We start from the raw sequence: 10031 nt of genomic DNA on the forward strand, positions 1-10031 counted from the left end.
AGCATCATAGTTTTATAGATCACGTAGTCAGGGTAAAAACTCCATCTCTGATTATTATTGTACATGACTGTGACATGCAGTGGCCTCAGCATCATGATGAAGGCGACCGGAGGAGATAGTTTGGTAGACATCGATGTTTTGCCGATGAAGGCTCATGTAGCGGTCCTCTTTGTCCTAAACAACAATTTACACTGTCATTTACATTTAATTAAAGTGCAGCTTAAAAACAGACATAATGCACTGCAGCCTCGGCACAATTAAGTGTAAAACAGAACTATGGAAAACTCACAAACATCTGGCGAGTTTCAGATCCTGTTAAGTTAGTTAGACCTGATCTGTTTTCTCTGTTAGGATAAAAACATCAGAGGTCATGGGGTGAAAAATACCTCAAAAACAAGACTAGCTATGTCTACAACTAATGTGTGGTGTTTGAAAAGAACCTATGAGATACTTTGAACACCACAGTGGCTGCTGTATGCAGTAATGTGCTCAAGTGATTTCAAAGGGTCATTTCATGAGTTTAAGTGCGTCAGTAAAAGTTTTCACCTGCGAGGATTTCTCCTCAGGCTGTAACCACAGGTTATCACAGCCACACTGATGAGTGAAGCAGCAGCAGAAATGATGGGAACTGTAGCCATGAACTTCATGCCAGAAGAATCTCCATCGTCTGTTGAATGTTGCCACACACACAAAAAAACTTCATTTTGAAAACATGAAAAGTCACGAAATTTGCATTAACCTGTTATATTAAAGTGGAAAACATGTTTATCTTTTCATTACATTAGAGTTACAATTGCATCATTCAAACATTTCACTGATGAAATAACACCAAAGTTGTGATTGGAGCAGTTTTATAATGAAATTTTAAACAAATTAGCCAGAAGAAGAGCTTAAAAACATTCCAGATGTTCATCTCCTGACTGAAACCTTTCATTAATCCGCTGCAGGCGGGAATGACGACCTCAAACCATGTATGACAGAAAAGAAAGTGTTAACGCAGTTCCAAACATCCACCTTGAATCTGCGGTGTGGGTATAAATAGAAAATGTTTTTACCTCTCACAGTCACACTGAGATGGAGAACATACAATCCACCACGAAATCCACACTCACAGGTGTAGTTCCCACTGTCTTCAGATGTTAAGTTGAGCAGGTGGAGAAACACAGTCTCATTTTCTTTGATCAGTGTGAACCTGGAGTCACAGCCATGAATAAAGCCTCGGTCGTAACGATAGAGCAGACGACACTGTTCTCCTCGGCTCCTCTCTGTGCTGATCTCACACAGTATCATCACAGTAATATTCAGAGTTGTTTTGCTGCATATTTGAGTGGAATCGGGTTTCTTTCCAATTGTCTTCACAAGAGTCTCTATAAATTGTTCCAGTTAAAATGAAACAAAATCGGGATTATAGTTTCTATATATTTGTTGTTGTGGGAAAATCAATCACATATATTATTTCACTAACCTAACTAAAGCTTTCTTCTTAAACACCTAGCTTTACAGCTTTTCTTTTTTAATTATTTATATTTACCTTCACTGCTAAAAACCACAAGCAGAAGCAGGAGAAAGCAGAGTTTCCGTGCAGTCATGCTGGTGAGGAAGTAACTGTGGCTGACAGTGTGAGGTAGACTATAGTGAAAGCAGGAAGACTTGCACCCTCCTTATTTCACCTCTTGTGTCTACACTGAAACTTTTACTATGTCTAAAATAGAAGTGCATAAAAGTGGAAGGACAGTAGAAGGTAAACCACCAACATTGTTTAAGCCAGACTGATCTCTCTGTTTATCTGGATGGACATTGTGTTCAAATTATGATGAGATGTTTGTTCAAAAACAAAACTAGTCTGATACAAAGAGTCATGTTTGCCACAGTTTATTGTGTTTGTATTGTATTAAATCTGAGAGCCTGAGTTGGAGTATTATGACTGAATGGTCTCCATTACTGGGAAACAAATATCCAGTGTGAAAAGATGGACGTTTATTATAATATATGAATATTATTATATTAGTATGTCACCTAAAGTTTTATATACTTTAAAATGTTTCATAGAGCTTTATTATCCACTCCCACAGTTCCTGTGCTTCTTGCTGAGCGTGTCTTGTTGTCGTGTTGATGGTTCACTGAGATGATAGTCTGGTAGGAATCACTCGATGGCTGCTGAAGGTTTGTATAGGGCTGATCTGGCTCATCGTCATCCTTTAGAAAAGTGAAATATTTTAGGTATTAATCAAGTTCAACCCGGTCTACCCACACACTCTATTGATCTTTAAATCTCTCCATCTGTTGCCTGGATTATTTAATGTTTCTGCTCATTTCTGTAAGAGCTTCTTCACAAAATAAAGGACACTGAAGTTGGCACTAATAGTATTATAACACTAATCTGTAATTATCTATATAAGTAACATCCTAAAACATAAATGTACATGTTTTATGTTTACTGGCAAACTTTTAACTAGCTGCTGTAGATCGTAGCAATAAATTGCTCACCAAACCGTTGGGATTTTCAGGTACAGACACTCCAGATGTTCCTGACCTTAAGCAGCCACGTTGATAAGAAAGGATGTCAGCATTAGTGTAACACTATTCACATTCAAACAGAGAAAAATCAAGTAAGAACATCTACATTTATATTATCTTCTCTCTTAATAATGATAATTATTTTTGGAAGGATAAAAAGTGTTCATTCTAGACATGATGTTTAACATACACCGAATTCTCATTTATTGAAATGTGATGTTTCCTTTTACTTTCTCTACATCTATATCATCTTTGAATTACTGCAGCAAAAATAGTCTCACCCATTACTTTTCCTCCAGTAGATAAATCCCACGATAACTCCAGTTATAAAGATGATCACAACACCGGGCAGATAAACGGAAAAAGATTTGTCTGCTGAAGTGTGCGCCTCGTTTGTGTCTAAATCATTGAAAAGATGCATTTGTCCGTAAAATCATTTACTTTCATTTCCTGGAAATCAAAACACAAATCAAACACAGTTTACGTCTACTGAAACTCTGAGTGAAGTAATGAAACCCCAGTTTTATAACCACAGAGCTTTAAATATTGTCACTGTGCTCTTTTCTTTTGTCTTCTTCTTCTTTTGCATCTTTTCTGAATATTACTATGAACTGAAATTGGTCCAACTGCTTATATACATTCACTGGCCACTTTATGAGGTATACTTGTTCAGGGTGTAACACAAATATTTCAGTGTTCATTTCATTTGTCAATCACATGTCAGCTTCATCTTCCTGGTTAAATAAAGGTTAATAAAATAATAAAATGTCAGCAAATCAATGCTCAAACAGAGCAACATGGCACATGTTACTGGTCCCAGTGCTTCACAAACTGCTGATCTGCTGCTGGGATTTTCCCACACAATCATCTCTGTTCACAGACAATGGTCTGAAAAATAGAAAATATCCAGTGAGCTGTGATTCTCTGGGTAAAAATGCTGTTTACACATCAAACCTTGAGGCAGAGTGGACCACACTGGATATCACTGCTGTCCTCTAACAACAGCAAGCTGAGGCTACAGTTTGCAAGTCTGGACAACAGAAGACTAAAAAAACGATGCCTTGCCCGATGAGTTGATTTCTAACAGTTCAGACTGCTGGTGGTGTAATGCTCTGTGGGGGATTTTCTTTGCAAACTTTGGACCCTGTAGTAACCACTGAGCATCATTTAAACACCACAGCCTGCCTGAAGGTTGTTGCTGACCACATTCATGTCTTTATGCCCAAAAAATACCCATCGTCTGATGGCTGCTTCCAGCAGGATACCACACCATGTCACGGCGCTCAAATCATGTACGGCCTGCGCAGTCACCAGATCTCAATCCAGCAGAGCACCTTTGGGATGTGGTGGAACGGAAAGTTTGCTTCAAATAAGAGCAGCTGACGAATCTGCAGCAACTGTGTGATGATGTAATTTCAATATGTCTTGAGAATCTTTGAGGAATGTTTTTAGCGCCTTGTTGTGCCACAAAAAATGAAGACATGTTTGAGGGCTGAAGGTGGTCCAACTCGGTTCAAAGATGTACCTGATAAATGAGTCAGTGAGAGTATTTAAACTGCTGTCAGTGAAAATAAGAAGAAAAGAAATGAACAAATTACAAGAATAAAAAACACATAAGCAGGTCAATACAATGCTAACACAGTGCTGAATAACTGTGTCAGATAAAGAAACCAAAATGCATTTACCTTCCACAGTGACACTGATATGGACAATATATGTCCCTTCAGTGTTTGTACACTCACAGGTGAAGTGGAAGTACTGTGGATAGTTTTACCTTACATACATAGATCTACCAGTACAGCTTCTGAGGTATCTGTTTACAAAATGGTATATTCTATCCACAAGTTCTTTGCAATTTTACATTGATAAACATTATCCTTAACACATTTGGCCCACATAAAGTACTATGGCCATCACACTGTCATTTAGAATTGTTTAAATAACTCGTGTCTTAAGTCATTCCAAATAAAAAAAGTCGCATGGTTCACTTTTATATCACAAAATGTTAGAAATATAAGTCGTTCATAACAAACTGAAAGGCTGGGAGTTTAAAATGCAAACCGATGGAAGTAGAAGTCTATAATGTCTCAGAGCACACGGTGTCTATTATTGTGTAGACATTTATAAATAAAAGCTTAATAAAGATGCTTAATTTCTTAAGAAATAAACAGGTGGAGTGATCTTTATCAAAAGTGGATGTTGCATCTGTGGCTAAACCCCTGTAACCAAAAACTTTAAAAATCTACTGTGTGTGAGGCTGTGTAAGTAAAGCTTGCCCTTCACACCCGCGTGTAACAAACCATTTGTTGGGGTTGTGGATTTGGCACCTCAGCATTGTGAAAGTGGGGAAACATGTTTCTGGCTGAGCATAAGATTCCTCCTTACAACTTAGAATCTCAGTTCTAAATGTAATTCAGATGTTTTTTAAGTAGGGCTAATGTATTATTTGACTTCTAAGGCGCACACACACACACACGCGCGCGCGCGCACGCGCACGCGCACGCGCACACACTCACACACACACACACTCACACACACACACACACTCACACTCACACACTCACACACACACACACACACACACACACACGCACACACGCGCACACACGCACACACGCACACACTCACACGCGCACACGCACACACTCACACACACACACACTCACACTCACACACTCACACTCACACTCACACACTCACACACACACACACTCACACTCACACACTCACACTCACACTCACACACTCACACACGCACACGCGCACACGCACACGCACACGCACACGCGCACACGCACACACACACACACACACACACACACACACACTCACACACACACACTCACACTCACACTCACACACACACACACACAAGAACAACACCAACACAGAGAAGAAGAAGAGGGGGTCGTTTTACTACACATCATAAAAACGCAATCATTCATCTTCCAACTGTATCTTTCTGTTCTGGATTTAGAATCATTTGTTGTTTACTGATCTGTATTTTGGGAGTCACACTGTTGTGATACTGGGGAGAAAAGGGTAAGGTTTGATAGACTAAACCATTACACACAAAAGTTGAAAAACCTAAAGAGTGTGTGAGACTGCTAGCTGTGTCGTTCAGCAATAAACTCATCTATAAATGTGTTAGTAAAGAGTGACTTGTACTTCTGTCCCATTAAGCAACGGTTTAACAAATTTCACTGCAAACTATAAAAGGAATCTGGATTTAAATAGAACATAGTAGTGCAGGAAACACTAGTATAAGGTGTCTATGGAACAAATCTCCTTCAGCGTTCAAAATGACCAAAGTGAGGCCTACAGGCGTTTCTCTCAGTTGGTTGTGTTCAGGGAAAAAGCAGCTAAATACACTGAGACTGCTCCACATTGTTAGTGAGTTAACTCTGGATATCTGTAGGTTTGTCAAACTTGGAGTGAATAAAAGCAGAAAACAGTAAAAGATGCAGACAGTGAAAGTCTGGTTTATTTCATGAACACAATGAAACATTTTCGGCAAAGCAGCATACATGATAAATAGATACACATGACACGGACAGTGAGAAGTAAAACTCGTCGTCTTACCACATGTTATATTCTGTAAACTTAAAATAAACCACAGAAATTAGTGTTTTAAAGTCATTATTAAAAACATGAGTCAACATTACTGAAGTGACACTTTAACGATGCTTCACATCACCGTGTTTATGATGATAAAACATGTTCTCTCGTTAGTAGATGTCTGCGCTGACACTTGTCATGAAAATGTCCCGAGCCAGGGTTCCTCTTCAATTACCATTGATCATTACAGTTTTTGCCCGTTGCTTGAACACTATAAACCCATGCTTAGACTAAAGTAACACAACGTGAAGCTGTTGTTACCATACCTCAAACACATGTACCCCTACCTTAAACAAAAGCGCTGCTTTGCACCCCAGTACCAATTATGCAACACACCTACTCCCTCATGCAACACACATGGTCCTGCATGCTACACTCTATTTCATACATAAGACACTTCGCTCACAAAATGAAATCTCAGGGTGCCATTCGGAAAACACATGTATCCAAAATACAAAACACATCGGGTAATTGCAACCACTCAAATACACACCTGAAGGCACCTACTTGCAAAACCGAACACCAATTAGCCAACTACAAAAAGCCCTCAGCGTAGCCATTCCAAGAACTTTGCAAGCATGGATGGAGGGAGAGCAAGAGGATATTTACCCCAGTGCCTAGCGGGAGAGGACATTGCTTGCGATGTTGATGAGGTCCTGTGGCCAGACCCCAACAGACGGCGGGATCCATGAGCCCACTTATGCACAATTGTCATGGTTTTTTGTGTTTACAGTATAGTGTTTTTTCTATTGCAGTACTATTGTGTTGTTGTTGTTTTATTTGCTGTACCTGTATTCATGGTACTGCAATGTACAGTATTGAGTAGGTCTATTTGCGTTTATGGTTGTTTGGAAATGTGTCTCCTGTAAATGTGCCTTCTGAATAAACAATGGGAATCAAGGACTGCAGTGTTTTATGTACAGCAGACTAGTGTGTTCCCCCTGATCTGTGAGTGTTTGCATATGGTGCAGGTATGTGTCATTTTGTCAACAGAGTTACATTTTGACAAAGGAATGTTAGGTTTTGACAGCAGAGTTTAGGTTTTGGGAGTAGAGTTCCAATTTGGCACAGATGTGAATGGTATATTTCCCAGTGTTGTGTCATGTGTACTTGTGTGTACAGTTTTGGCACAGCGAGCGGGGTTTTGCAAAATGTGTTCAAGCAGTGGGCAAAAACTGTAATACAAAGGATTGAAGCCGTTTTTGGATTTTCACTTGTTGTTGGCTTTACAGTTTTTTCTGATTGCTTAAGCACATTTTTTGTAACTATTGGCTAATTTTGCAAAACTCTTCACACAAATAAGAAAACCTGTCACCCAATCATCAAAACATTGTAGTTTCCTTGTAAAAGCAAACACAGCTAGATTAACTCTTCACACCTTCGTAAAAATAGTGTTTCCGTATCAAACAGTACACACAAGCCATCATCTACTAAGCACACAATGCGCCAACTGCACACCGATGGTATGAATACAAAACACATCTGGCTTTTGCTTTCTCTGTGCACAAGGTAGGCTATGTCAGTTTGAGCTCATACTTCTGTCATAGATCCATAAGCATAGAGGGATCCAAACTTCAAGTACTGGTGTTTATTCAAACACATCAAAACAAACACAAGTGTTTATTTCCAAGTATAGGATTATTTGCAACCGCCATAATGACTATATGGGTTACGTGGTCTGCAGTGAACATGCTTCCTCTGCCCCCTCCTCGTCTTCCTCTTGCTCCTCCTTGTCCTTGTCGTCCTCTTCATCCTACTTCTTCACCTCCACGTCCTCTTCCTCGGCCTCCTCTACTTCTCACTCTTTCTGCTCCCACCATTGTACTCCGCACACACAGCTTACCTGTATTATAGTGCTTAGGCTGATTGCAAAGTGAACGAATTATCTAAGAAAGTTTTCACATGTGAAAGTGTGCCAGACAGTTGGCAAATTAGTGTTAATGATAGCCATACATGTGTATACTTTTGCTAGGAGTGTGTTGGAAATTTGGAAATTGAGTGTTGTGCAGTGAATTGTGCCTACAGTCTTGCAAAGTGTGTGTTACAAAATTGCAAACTGAGTGCAAAGCAGTTTTTGTGCTTTTAGTTTTGCACACTCAGTGAGTGGTTTTGCTATAAGTCTGACTAGTTTTAGAAATTGTGCTACAGGATTCACAGTTAGTGTTTAGGCATTCGGTAAAAACTGTAATATGAACAGTCACATAAAATTCATTCCAGTTTTTTTTTTGCCTTTGCTTCAATTACAGTTTTTCTCGATTGCTAAAACACATTTCTTGAAACTACGCCTCATATCCTCACAACAGTAAACACAAATCCATAACATCTCACTCAATTTCCCAAACATCCTATTTCCAGGTCAAAATGAAGCTCCACACCCAAAACTATTCACTCCTGCTGAAAAACCAAACTTTGCCCTCAGACATCAAACACAAGCCCTCAAAAACACACACACTACAACAGAGTTTTGCACACTGGTACAATTAATTCAAAACAATAGTTCCAAAACAAATAGGTTGCTTATGGTTCTCCCCTTCAAAACCCTTGTCACATGATAAACACAAAAGACGCAACCAATGTATGTACAGTGGCACATTGTCATTCATGTACTATACAGTACAACACACACCAGAAACATTATCCCACCTCAGCATCTTGTCTTTGGTCTGGGTCAGGCCAGAGAATCTCATCCACATCACAGGCTATATTGGCCCCAGCCAGGCAGTGGGGGTAAAATCCTCTTGCATGCCTGATCCACCCCTGGCATGCATCTACTGATATGTCTAGGCAGGCCTCTTCCATGGCCTGAAGGAGGTGAACACGGACATAAGGTTCTCGGTCATACACTTTCCACCGCCATGCCGAAAATAACTCCTCTATCGGGTTTAGAAAGGGAGAGTATGCAGGCAGAAAGATATTAGAAAACCTTGGGTTATTGGTAAACCAGTCACGAACCAGAGCAGCGCGATGGAAGCTGACGTTATCCCACACAACAACGTAGTGAGGCTGCTCTGGCTGTGCTGGTTCCCTGTAGTGCAGCTGGAACATATGTTGTCTTAAACCATCAAGAAAAGCAAGGAGAAGCATAGTGTTATAGGGTCCTAGTACGGCATGGCGGTGGAGTACCCCTCGTTGGCTGATGGCTGCGCACATAGTGACATTCCCCCCACGCTGACCAGGGACATTTACAATAGCCCGATGGCCAATTATGTTCCTCCCCCTTTTCCTTCTTTTGGTCAGGTTAAAACTTGCCTCATCCACAAAGATTATTTCATGGGGAACAGGCCGTCCTTCAATCTCAAAGATTCTCTGCAAAACACATAACACAGTAGAGTCAATCGGTACCCTGAACCACAGTTCAAGAGTGCTGAAATGGCAGCATAAACTGCCATGCTGTGATGGTACACAATACTTTATACAGTATCAAAACTCATTCCTGAACATATTCCACACGTTGGTTTTTCACTCTGTCAGAGTTTCGTTCGAAAGGGACTCGGTATGCCTGTTTCATCCGGAATTGATTCTTTCGGAGGATGCGGTCAATTGTGGAGAGGCTGATGGCATTTATGCCTCGAAAAAGGTGATCATCCTCAATCACTCTCCTTTGCATCTCTTTGGATCCATTGTTTCAAACCTGAATGAGCTGACTTTGGCCCTTTTATCTATCCATCGCAGGTTCTGATTGGTGTGTGCTAAATTTTGACTCCTAGTGTTTCCACCTGGTTAATTGTGTGCTAATTGAGCTCAAGCTATGCTGACTTAAGTTAACATTATTGCATGCTAGTGCTTTCTAAATGACTGGTGTAAGCACTGTAAAATGTAGGGATTTGTGTGTAGAGTTTTGCAGTAACAGTTCACCAAATTTGAGTCATGTGTCAAAGCAGGGAATAGTGTTTATA

General features: G+C 40.1%; 1 pseudogene; it reads right to left on the reverse strand.

Annotated features, from left to right (window-relative positions):
- Nucleotides 1-542: 542 nt before the first annotated feature.
- Nucleotides 543-9643, reverse strand: LOC146608833 (uncharacterized; annotated as a pseudogene).
- Nucleotides 9644-10031: the final 388 nt, after the last annotated feature.

The sequence above is a fragment of the Diplotaxodon limnothrissa genome, linkage group LG23 (assembly GCF_057381915.1).
Source record: "Diplotaxodon limnothrissa isolate DT_005_m linkage group LG23, D_limnothrissa_male_GT1.1, whole genome shotgun sequence".
In the NCBI taxonomy this organism is placed as follows: Eukaryota; Metazoa; Chordata; class Actinopteri; order Cichliformes; family Cichlidae; genus Diplotaxodon; species Diplotaxodon limnothrissa.